We start from the raw sequence: 12,588 nt of genomic DNA, 5'->3' as shown, positions 1-12,588 counted from the left end.
TGCTCTGAGAGCCTATTTATGCCCCCCTCCCCCCTGCCTTGTGATCAGTGGTGAAAGAGCTGCTCTGAGAGCCTGTACCCCCCAACCCGGTGAGCAGTGGTGAAAGAGCTGCTCTGAGAGCCTGCCCCACCCTGGTGAGCAGTGGTGAAAGAGCTGCTCTGAGAGCCTGCCCCCCCTGTGAGCAATGGTGAAAGAGCTGCTCTGAGAACCTGTCCCCCGGTGAGCAGTGGTGAAAGAGCTGCTCTGAGAGCCTGTCCACCCCCCTGGTGAGCAGTGGTGAAAGAGCTGCTCTGAGAGCCTGTCCACCCCCCTGGTGTGCAGTGGTGAAAGTGCTGCTCTGAGAGACTGTCCCCCCCCTGGTGAGCAGTGGTGAAAGAGCTGCTCTGAGAGCCTGTCCACCCCCCTGGTGAGCAGTGGTAAAAGTGCTACTCTGAAATCCTGACCCCCCCACCCCCCAAAGGCCTTGTTAAGCAGTAGTGACAGAGCTGCTCTGAGAGCCTGTCCACCCCCCTGGTGAGCAGTGGTAAAAGTGCTACTCTGAAATCCTGACCCCCCCACCCCCCAAAGGCCTTGTTAAGCAGTAGTGACAGAGCTGCTCTGAGAGCCTGCCCAGCCCCCTGGTGAGCAGTGGTGAAAGAGCTGCTCTGAGAGCCTGTCCCCGCTGGTGAGCAGTGGTGAAAGAGCTGCTCTGAGAGCCTGTGCCCCCTGGTGAGCAGTGGTGAAAGAGCTGCTCTGAGAGTCTGTCCCCCCCCTGGTGAGCAGTGGTGAAAGAGCTGCTCTGAGAGCCTGCCTCCCCTCCCCCTGGTGAGCAGTGGTTAAAAAGATGCTCTGAAATCCTGACCCCCCCACCCCCCCAGGTCCTGGTGAGCAGTAGTGACAGAGCTGCTCTGAGAGCCTGCCCAGCCCCCTGGTGAGCAGTGGTGAAAGAGCTGCTCTGAGAGCCTGTCCCCCCCGGTGAGCAGTGGTGAAAGAGCTGCTCTGAGAGCCTGTCCCCCCCGGTGAGCAGTGGTGAAGAGCTGCTCTGAGAGTCTGTCCCCCCCCTGGTGAGCAGTGGTGAAAGAGCTGCTCTGAGACCCTGTACCCCCTTGGTGAGCAGTGGTGAAAGAGCTGCTCTCAGAGCCTGTCCCCCCCAGTGAACCATGGTGAAAGAGCTACTCCGAGAGCCCCCTGGTGAGCAGTGAGGAAAGAGCTGCTCTGAGAGCCTGTGCCCCCTGGTGAGCAGTGGTGAAAGAGCTGCTCTGAGAGCCTGTCCCCCCCCGGTGAGCAGTGGTGAAAGAGCTGCTCAGAGAACCCGTCCCCCCGGTGAGCAGTGGTGAAAGAGCTGCTCTGAGAGCCTGCCCCCCCCCCCCCTGGTGAGCAGTGGTGAAAGAGCTGCTCTGAGAGCCTCCCCCCCCTGGTGAGCAGTGGTGAAAGAGCTGCTCTGAGAGCCTGTCCCCCCCCACCCCCCGGTGAGCAGTGGTGAAAGAGCTACTCTGAGAGCCTATCCCCCCTCCCCCCCCCCCCCGGTGAGCAGTGGTGAAAGAGCTGCTCTGAGAGCCTGTCCCCCCCCCCCCGGTGAGCAATGGTGAAAGAGCTGCTCTGAGAGCCTGTCCACCCCCTGGTGAGCAGTGTTGAAAGAGCTGCTCTGAGAGCCTGTGCCCCCCCCCCCCTGGTGAGCAGTGAGGAAAGAGCTGCTCTGAGAGCCTGTCCCACCCCCCCCCAGTGAGCAGCGGTGAAAGAGCTGCTCTGAGAGCCTGTGCCACCCACCCCGGTGAGCAGTGGTGAAAGAGCTGCTCTGAGAGCCTGTCCACCCCCCTGGTGACCAGTGGTGAAAGAGCTGCTCTGAGAGCCTCCCCCCCCCTGGTGAGCAGTGGTGAAAGAGCTGCTCTGAGAGCCTGTGCCCCCCCCCCTGGTGAGCAGTGGTGAAAGAGCTGCTCTGAGAGCCTGTGCCCCCCCCTGGTGAGCAGTGGTGAAAGAGCTGCTCTGAGAGCCTGCCCCCCCCCCCGGTGAGCAGTGGTGAAAGAGCTGCTCTGAAAACCTCACCCCCCTGGTGAGCAGTGGTGAAAGAGCTGCTCTGAGAGCCTGTGCCCCCCCCCTGGTGAGCAGTGAGGAAAGAGCTGCTCTGAGAGCCTGTCCCACCCCCCCCCCCGGTGAGCAGCGGTGAAAGAGCTGCTCTGAGAGCCTGTCCAACCCACCCCCCGGTGAGCAGTGGTGAAAGAGCTGCTCTGAGAGCCTGTGCCCCCCCACCCCGGTGAGCAGTGGTGAAAGAGCTGCTCTGAGAGCCTGTGCCCCCCCTGGTGCCCCCCCACCCCAGTGAACCATGGTGAAAGAGCTACTCCGAGAGCCCCCTGGTGAGCAGTGAGGAAAGAGCTGCTCTGAGAGCCTGTGCCCCCTGGTGAGCAGTGGTGAAAGAGCTGCTCTGAGAGCCTGTCCCCCCCCGGTGAGCAGTGGTGAAAGAGCTGCTCAGAGAACCCGTCCCCCCGGTGAGCAGTGGTGAAAGAGCTGCTCTGAGAGCCTGCCCCCCCCCCCCTGGTGAGCAGTGGTGAAAGAGCTGCTCTGAGAGCCTCCCCCCCCTGGTGAGCAGTGGTGAAAGAGCTGCTCTGAGAGCCTGTCCCCCCCCACCCCCCGGTGAGCAGTGGTGAAAGAGCTACTCTGAGAGCCTATCCCCCCTCCCCCCCCCCCCCGGTGAGCAGTGGTGAAAGAGCTGCTCTGAGAGCCTGTCCCCCCCCCCCGGTGAGCAATGGTGAAAGAGCTGCTCTGAGAGCCTGTCCACCCCCTGGTGAGCAGTGTTGAAAGAGCTGCTCTGAGAGCCTGTGCCCCCCCCCCCCTGGTGAGCAGTGAGGAAAGAGCTGCTCTGAGAGCCTGTCCCACCCCCCCCCAGTGAGCAGCGGTGAAAGAGCTGCTCTGAGAGCCTGTGCCACCCACCCCGGTGAGCAGTGGTGAAAGAGCTGCTCTGAGAGCCTGTCCACCCCCCTGGTGACCAGTGGTGAAAGAGCTGCTCTGAGAGCCTCCCCCCCCCTGGTGAGCAGTGGTGAAAGAGCTGCTCTGAGAGCCTGTGCCCCCCCCCCTGGTGAGCAGTGGTGAAAGAGCTGCTCTGAGAGCCTGTGCCCCCCCCTGGTGAGCAGTGGTGAAAGAGCTGCTCTGAGAGCCTGCCCCCCCCCCCGGTGAGCAGTGGTGAAAGAGCTGCTCTGAAAACCTCACCCCCCTGGTGAGCAGTGGTGAAAGAGCTGCTCTGAGAGCCTGTGCCCCCCCCCTGGTGAGCAGTGAGGAAAGAGCTGCTCTGAGAGCCTGTCCCACCCCCCCCCCCGGTGAGCAGCGGTGAAAGAGCTGCTCTGAGAGCCTGTCCAACCCACCCCCCGGTGAGCAGTGGTGAAAGAGCTGCTCTGAGAGCCTGTGCCCCCCCACCCCGGTGAGCAGTGGTGAAAGAGCTGCTCTGAGAGCCTGTGCCCCCCCTGGTGAGCAGTGGGGAAAGAGCTGCTCTGAGAGCCTGTGCCCCCCCCTGGTGAGCAGTGAGGAAAGAGCTGCTCTGAGAGCCTGTCCCACCCCCCCCCCCGGTGAGCAGCGGTGAAAGAGCTGCTCTGAGAGCCTGTCCAACCCACCCCCCGGTGAGCAGTGGTGAAAGAGCTGCTCTGAGAGCCTGTGCCCCCCCACCCCCTGGTGAGCAGTGAGGAAAGAGCTGCTCTGAGAGCCTGTCCAACCCACCCCCCGGTGAGCAGTGGTGAAAGAGCTGCTCTGAGAGCCTGTCCACCCCCTGGTGAGCAGTGGTGAAAGAGCTTCTCTGAGAGCCTCATACCCCTGGTGAGCAATGGTGAAAGAGCTGCTCTGAGAGCCTGTGCCCCCCCTGGTGAGCAGTGAGGAAAGAGCTGCTCTGAGAGCCGGTCCCCGTCCCCCCGGTGAGCAGTGGTGAAAGAGCTGCTCTGAGAGCCTGTCCCCCACCCCCCTGGTGAGCAGTGGTGAAATAGCTGCTCTGAGAGACTGTCCCCCACCCCCCTGGTGAGCAGTGGTGAAAGAGCTGCTCTGATAGCCTGCCCTCCTGGTGAGCAGTGGTGAAAGAGCTGCTCTGAGAGCCTGTCCCCCCCTGGTAAACAGTGGTTTAAGAGCTGCTCTGAGAGCCTGTCCACACCCCCGGTGAGCAGTGGTGAAAGAGCTGCTCTGAGAGCCTGTACCCCCCCCCCCCCCCCTGGTGAGCAGTGGTGAAAGAGCTGCTCTGAGAGCCTGTACCCCCCAACCCGGTGAGCAGTGGTGAAAGAGCTACTCTGAGAGCCTGTCCCCCCCGGTGAGCAGTGGTGAAAGAGCTGCTCTGAGAGCCTGTCCCCCCCGGTGAGCAGTGGTGAAAGAGCTGCTCTGAGAGCCTTCCCCCCCCTCCCCCCCCCCGGTGAACAGTGGTGAAAGAGCTGCTCTGAGAGCCTGTCCACACCCTGGTGAGCAGTGTTGTAAGAGCTGCTCTTAGAGCCTCACCCCCACTGGTGAGCAATGGTGAAAGAGCTGCTCTGAGAGCCTGTGCCCCCCCCCTGGTGAGCAGTGAGGAAAGAGGTGCTCTGAGAGCCTGTCCCCCGCCCCCCGGTGAGCAGTGGTGAAAGAGCTGCTCCGAGAGCCTGTCCACCCCCTGGTGAGCAGTGGTGAAAGAGCTACTCTGAGAGCCTCATCCCCCTGGTGAGCAGTGGTGAAAGAGCTGCTCTGAGAGCCTGTGCCCCCCCTGGTGAGCAGTGAGGAAAGAGCTGCTCTGAGAGCCTGTCCCCGTCACCCCGGTGAGCAGTGGTGAAAGAGCTGCTCTGAGAGCCTGTCCACCCCCCTGGTGACCAGTGGTGAAAGAGCTGCTCTGAGAGCCTGTCCCCCACCCCCCTGGTGAGCAGTGGTGAAATAGCTGCTCTGAGAGCCTGTCCCCCACCCCCCTGGTGAGCAGCGGTGAAAGATCTGCTCTGATAGCCTGCCCCCCTGGTGAGCAGTGGTGAAAGAGCTGCTCTGAGAGCCTGTCCCCCCCCTAGTAAACAATGGTGAAAGAGCTGCTCTGAGAGCCTGTCCACCCCCTTGGTGAGCAGTGGTGAAAGAGCTGCGCTGAGAGCCTGTCCCCCCCCTGGTGAGCAGTGGTGAAAGAGCTGCTCTGAGAGCCTGCCCCCCCCGATGAGCAGTGGTGAAAGAGCTGCTCTGAGAACCCGTCCCCCCGGTGAGCAGTGGTGAAAGAGCTGCTCTGAGAACCCGTCCCCCCCGGTGAGCAGTGGTGAAAGAGCTGCTCTGAGTGCCTCGCCCCCCCTGGTGAGCAGTGGTGATGTCTGCGATCTTGCAATGGAAGAAGGTGGCCAGTGAGTTGCACAGGGCTTGTGAGGGTGGGACGTCGTTGGTGTTGGAGCTGGGGTTGGAGAGTTCCTTCACGATGTTGATGAGTTCTTTGCTGTTGTGTGCGTTGCTGTCTAGGCGGTCTTTGAAGCAGGTCCTTTAGGCGGATTTGATGAGGTGATGGTGTCTGCGGGTGGCGTTCTTGTGGGCTGCGTAGCTGTCCGGTGTCTGTTCGCGATGTCATTTCTTCTCTAACTTTCGGCAGGTTTGCTTGGAGGCCTGGAGGTCCTCAGTGAACCAGCTGGCTTTCTTGCTGGTGTGTCTGTTGAAGGGTTTCTTGATCGGGGCAAGGCTGTTGGCGCAGTCGTCGATCCATTGTCTGAGGTTGCAAGCGGCGGTGTCGGGGTCGGTGGGGTCGCTAGGTGGGCTCCGGGCGAGGGTGGTGGTTAGCTGGTCTTCAGGGACTTTGCTCCAGCAGCGTCGGGGGATCTGTTGGGTGCGGTGGTGCATAGTGGGTTTCCGGAAGTTGAAGTTGATGCAGCAATGGTCGGTCCAGTGGAGTTTGGTGGTGTGGTTGAAGGAGACATGGGAGCTTGCGGAGAAGCTGGGGTGAAGCGTGTGGCTGGCAGAGTAGGTGGGTGTTGTGACAAGTTGTCTAAGTCCGAGGTTGGCAAGGTTGGCAATCAGGGTGGTGGAGTTGGTGTCGTTGTTGTTCTCGAGGTGGAAGTTCACGACTCCGAGGAGGATGTAGTCTGTGGAGGCGAGTGCGTGTGAACTGACAAAGTCGGCGATGGAGTCGCTGAACTGTGGTCGGGTCCGGGGGGGTCTGTAGACGAGGGTTCCTCTGAAGGTGGTGTTGGGATCAGTGTGGATCTGGAAGTGCAGATGTTCGGCGATGCTGAGGGTGTCGACAGGCCCATTTGAGAGTGTTTTAAGTAGCATCAAAGGTAATTATCCACAACATAATGTTCAGAAAAGCAGTAAACTGCATGTTTTCATATGTGCTTGAAGTGCTATTCCCAAAACGTGCACACACAAAATAACAAGAGACAAAAAAGGGGTTACAAGTCCCCAAATAGCAAAGAAAGCTTTGGGGATTCGTGGCTAGGATAACAATAAAACACTTTAAAATATGAGCACTCTCGTTTGCAAGAGTTTGAGCTATAGGCATTGTAAATGACAATACCTTTTATGTATGTGTTGGTTTTTAAAACATAAATTAAAGACATTGTCGTTTATAATGCCAGTAGCTTAAACTCTCGCAAATGCAAGACCTATTGCATTGCAAATGCTTGTTTTTAGTATTGGAGTCCACCAGTGCCGGTATCAGTGGGTTATTTTTTTTTTTTATAATTCTTTTTATTGAAGAAACAAAAAAAGATAAACAATAACAGGTGGCTTACATCGCAGAATGAAGGATCAATAAGATACATACAGGGGATGTAGACGGAGAATCATCAATAAAGTCTGTACACGTGTTACAACTGGTATGTGGTCGCACTACAATCAGGATAGTCAAACAAAACATCTGCCACCACCCCCACCTCCCCAAGAAAACAGGATAAACATTGAGTAACAGGCCAGGGTAGAAGGGAGGGGTAAGGGTGCAGCAATAAGAAGGTTACGATGTTACATCCACATACCGAAAACAGTGATAAATTAAGCAACAATTGGCTAAGTCACGTAAGTAATATCTCTACCAGAACCCGTCTATCCCATAATGCGAATCCGCTACTCAATAAGACCACCTATATCAGGATTTCGAAGGATTTCAAACATAAAACTACAAATACTAACGAAACAAACACCCCTCCCCCCACCCTGCACCCCAGCATATGGCTTGCACCCTTTCCCCAACTAGCTGTGTGCCTGTCGTCCCATCTAACTAGGTACTAAATGTAGTAAAATTTGGGGGAGGACATCTCAGTATGGGCCCCCGGTCCCCCCTCCAGAACCAAAAATCCCCGTAATAAACACTCAACTCCAATAAAAAGCAAATGTAAAACTAAACAGGGGAAACAGTAGTCACCACCCTACCTCCTGTAAATACAATAGTAACGAATCCCACTTAAGAAAACCCATGGTGCCAAACCCCAACAATCAGTCTCATCCTTGACCCTTCCGATCAGTCGTACAAGTCCCTTCCAGACAAGTTTTCGTCTCCGCAGGATAGTCGAAGTGTGAAAACAGTTCAGTAAAGTTCTGTATGAGGCGAAGCAAAGTTGTAGAGTCTCTGGGAAACCTATCGGCATCATGGACATGAGCTCCCAATGTCGTTGTCTCTGTGATGATGGTGAAAACGTCGAAGAAGGAAAAAACACTGAATCGTTCCATAGATAGTTCCCATCAAGAGTGTCCGGAAGGGGGGCAACAATTGCACCATGCTCAGTAGGCGATGATGGTGGGCTTGGCAATCCGTAAAGCACGTCGAGTACACGGTTGTCGGCCATCACTTTGCCATGAAGCTCCGACACCTCTAGTGGCACAGGGCCCACTGCCGTTACAAGGGCCTATACAAGGGTGGTATAAGCTGATCAGGATAATGAAACGGTGCAGGGTCCGGTCCCACTTGTCCAGGTCCGTATGCAACCGCAATCATTTTCCGGACAATGGATTCCACATGGGAATGTAGTGCCCGGTAGCTGCCAATACAGATCGTATCGACGGTTCAGACTCAGTCCGTCCCATCGAAGCTTGTTCCGAGACACCCATGTTCGCGTCCCCTCAAGGCCCGGCCTACCCAGGGGGAATCGGCAAATTTTGGGACGGACTGTCATGGAGGGAGACCGAGGACTTACCAAGGTCGCGATCCAGGCTCCGGTGCCATAAGCGTAGATCCCAACCCGGCAAACACCGGCGGAGGCAAACCGGGTCTCCGGGCCAGGGACCCACACCCACAGCGCACTGTCGTGCCTCGTCAACCCTCCATCGATTGTAGGCTGGAGCAACAACTGCCGTCGAAATCGGGCTTAAATGTTTTTTCCACGTCCAAGGATCGGACCCTGATGATCACCCACAGCCGATGTTGTTCAACTGGAACCCGGCTGGGCCAGTACCCGAGTCCCAGGCTCACAAGCTGGTGTAGGCCCCAAACTAAAACGCGACGTAACTTCGTCCACAAAGCTGGGAGAACTCCCGGGATCGCACCAAAATATAATGTAGCAGTTCACACACCCGGAGGCAGGGTGGAAATTCAGGATCTGTAGCAGGATTATCTGGCGGCGGACGGAGGTCGGCGGAGCCGGGAGCCTAAGCGGCCATCTTGATTGCAAGCGTAGCTCCTCCTATCAGTGGGTTATGGATTATCAGAATGGAAGGAGCTTAAAGGCATGGGAGCCATGCCTGACGTCTTAGGCCATCCCATGCCCATCGTCAGTCATGGTAACTTCTGTTCTTCTGTACGGGTGGGTGATATAGTGCCGTGGATAGGGGGGTGCGATGTACCAGGTCTGCCTCCACTGCCACGTGCGGTTGAAATTTGATGGGATATGTCCAGTTGTGGGCATATTGAGCCTGCGCACATAGTGCATATAATAATGATAATAAAGTAATTTGTAAGGCGTCTGGCTACACCGACTGGTGTGTCCCTGCGGTATGGAAACTGTTATATGCAGGAGTCAAACCGAGAGGCACAGCTTATAACTGGTAAAGCCAGGTTTTTAGGCCTCTGCGTCGGCATATGTTCCTATGCCGACGATACACAGCTGATGGTGAAAATGGATGAAGGGCTGGAGACAGCAAAAAAAAGCTACATGGCTGTCTCTCTGAAATGGCAGAATGGATGCGCAACCATTGCCTAAAACTAAACGCCGGCAAATCGGAGATACTACTGTTCGGAGGAGCCAAACTCACATGGAACGCCACATGGTGGCCACCATCATTGGGGTCAGCCCCTATCCCGAAAAAGCACGCCAGAAATCTCGGTATCATTATGGACGACGCCCTGTCCATGAAGGACCATATACGATCACTCTGGGGTAAAGGATTCGCAATACTCAAACTTCTGGCAAAAATCTTCTCTTGGATACCTCTGGACTGTCGACGTACAGTCACTCAGGCCCTCCTAGTCAGCCGCCTGGATTATGGCAATGCCCTGTTCGAAGGGATGAACGAACAACTGTTCTCCCGTCTACAGGTCCTACAAAACCAGGCGGCTAAACTGGTATGTAACAAAGGCAAGCGAGACTCAGCATCCGCATGCCTCAAAAAACTTCACTGGCTACCGATGCGCCAGAGGGCCACTTTTAAACTACTCTGTCACGCGCACAGAGCTCTTCATAAAACGGGCCCCACCATCCTCCAAGGAAAAATTGAATTCTATATCCCCAACAGGAACCTAAGATCGAATCACTTAGCCCTGGCCAAATCTAAGCGTATTCACAAGGCAAGGACAGGCGGACGCGCCTTCTCATACTTGGCTGCCAAAAGGTGGAATGAGTTACCTGTAGATCTCAGACATACCACAAACTACCTTCACTTCCGCCAAAATTTAAAAACTCACCTCTTTCCTAAAAACTAATTCCCCAGCACAGTCCTCAGTAGTCTCCTTTTGTTTTACAGCGCCGTGATATCCCATGGGATGAGTGTCGCGCTTTACAAATACCAGAAATAAATAAATAAATAAAGATGTTCTCAGAGTTTTCTACATGCAGCAAAGGTGGCAGAGTGTTCCAATTTTTGTCTGCCAGATAGCCAAATGAGCGTGCACCCATCCTTGCCCTTTTAATTTTCGGTACTTTGAGCACATGTGCTCATGTCGATCTCTGTTGGGTTATTGTTACCGATGCCTGAGCACTGCACACATGGCATATGATTTTAGATGTCCCGCCCGTGAAGCAAAGTGCACGTTCTGTGGCCTAATTGGTCATTTCAACAAGGCATGTAATAGGAAGAAACCTCAACATGCAAAAGAAGTTGTAGACAAAGAAGATGAGCTGGATGATGACACAGATGAAGACATCAACATGTACATCCTCAACATAGACGATGAACAAGAAGAAGTAAAGGATACAGGAAAAGGAGCTCAGACAAGAAAACCGATGTGTACCACGACAATTGGTGGTGTGGAAATAGACTTAGCTGCAGATTGAGGCTCACTATACACCATCATTAATGAGAGGGTTTGGAAAGCTAAATTCAAGGAGGTGATCGGTGAAAGACTCAATAATCCGGACATAATTATCAAATCATTCTAAGAAAAACCAATTGAAATATTAGGGTACAGGACTCTCAGGTTCATATTCAAGAGTAGAGAGGCCCAATGTAAACTATATGTATCGAGGGTAGGACCATCTGTACTTGGATGGATGGATCAAGGAAGTCTAGGAATCAAGCTGGATCCTAACAGCCGTGAGCCAGTGCTTAGTATGACAGACGCAGACGTCTACGCAGAATCTAAAAGTAGAATGCCTATCAAGACCGATATTGACATTAAAAGAAATGAAATGGATGAGTCACACATAGAAAATGTAAGGGAGTGTTCCAGCAAAATAACAAGGGGTGAATGGTTGGAGGAAAACATGAAGAACAAAGGCATAGGTATACCATCCACGCCTTGGGAAATGATTGGCATCGACGTAATTGGACCGGTGTCTGATGGGAATGAGTTACAATATATAATGGTTATGATTGACCACTACACGAAATGGCCAGAAGTAAGGGTCAATAAAAAAGCTGATTCTCTGCACGTGATCCAATTCTTGGAAGACACCATTACGCGTGAGGGATTACCAAAAAAGTTAGTAAGTGGTAACGGGGTGCAATTCACCTCAGACATATTCAAAGGATACATGAAGAAGCACCACATTGAACACATAACAACGTCAATAGACCACACTGCGGGCAACGGAGCCGTAGAGAAATTTAGCAGAGTACTTGAAGGTAACATTCTGATTGCCACTTCAGACCAATTGGACTGGAAGAGAGAAATAATGAAAACAGTGTGGGCATACAGGATAACGCCGTGCGAGTCTACTGGCTGCAGCCCATTTGAACTCATGCGTGGACGAACTCCACTTACTAAGGACAATGTGGGCTGGGTTAAGGCTGCCCGCAGGGTACACTGGTCCTCAGCGGTGGTGAAAGAAAGACTAGCTCTAACACAATCTAGGAACAAGAGTTACGACGACAAAAAACTTGGATGCAGGAAGGTGGACATCGTGACTGGAGATGTGGCGAAGACAAGAAGAAGCAGACACGTCGGCAAGAGTCAAGAGAGATACACTAAACCCCTTGCTGTTCGTGGAGGGCACTGCAATTTCGCACGCCTGAGTAATACGAAAGCCCGGCGTCTCTCAGCATTGTCAGCTCGCAAACATGCCGGAAAGGATACAGTGGGCAACACACAGTTTAAAACTACTGCAATGCAATCCGGAACGCGGAAGGGTAGTACGGCAAGACAATACTTTTCTGACATTGAAACTGATATTGAACGTCCTGCAACCCTAGAGCGGAGTAGTGATGATGGTGAGCATATAGGCACCCTACCAGAGGACTGTTTGGCCTTTACATCCAGCCCTGCAGGCGCAAGACGCAGGCTACCTGCCATCCCGGTTTGTGACCTGGCGCAACCTTTGGACAGATGCAGTGCTGGTAGACTGTTTAGACTGCCAGCTAAACTTAAGAACTATACATGTGGTTAGCGGAGCCCAATGCTCCCTTCCTGTTCTTGTTTGTTTCAGTTCTCCCCAAGGAAGGGGGATGTGTTGTGTTCATAATACTTGTGTCCCTCCTAGGACACCTTACCATGTGTGCCCGCCTGTGTCCCTGCGAGGACACCGTACCAGCAGTGAGGTCACCCGCTGGTAACTGTCAGAAGTGACAGTTACCAGCTGATCGCCGAGGACTGCAGCTGCGCTCCACTCTTGAGGAGCGTACGTGTTGGCCCTTGAATAAAGGAGTTGAAACCAAACTTCTTGTTTGTTATTCTTGACAATCTCAACTACCGATTAGGCTTGTAGTGGGTCAGGAGATCATACAGGTAGCTAGGGCCTTTCCCCTGTAGACTCCGGTGACAGAAACATAAAGCTGTGAAGAGAATTCTTATACTAATTGGCAGCCAGTGAAGGGAGTCCAGAGCTTTCGTCGCTGAAGCCCGTCTAGGTAGATTGAGAATTAGGGTTACAGCTGCATTCTGAATGTGTTGCAACCGTTGCAGGCTTCATTTTGATGCTCCCAATTATTGGACATTTCCATAGTCCAGCTGCGAGGTCACCAAAGTGTGGACTAGAGTTTTTCTTGCAGAGGCGGGAAGATTGTCCAAGGTTTTCTTTAGCATTTTATGGGTGCCAAAACAAATAATGTCATATGTGGGGCGTTTAATCCACCCTGCCGTAG

Source organism: Lissotriton helveticus, unplaced genomic scaffold, assembly GCF_964261635.1.
Source record: "Lissotriton helveticus unplaced genomic scaffold, aLisHel1.1 SCAFFOLD_461, whole genome shotgun sequence".
Taxonomy (NCBI): Eukaryota; Metazoa; Chordata; class Amphibia; order Caudata; family Salamandridae; genus Lissotriton; species Lissotriton helveticus.
This window is presented reverse-complemented; position numbering follows the sequence as displayed.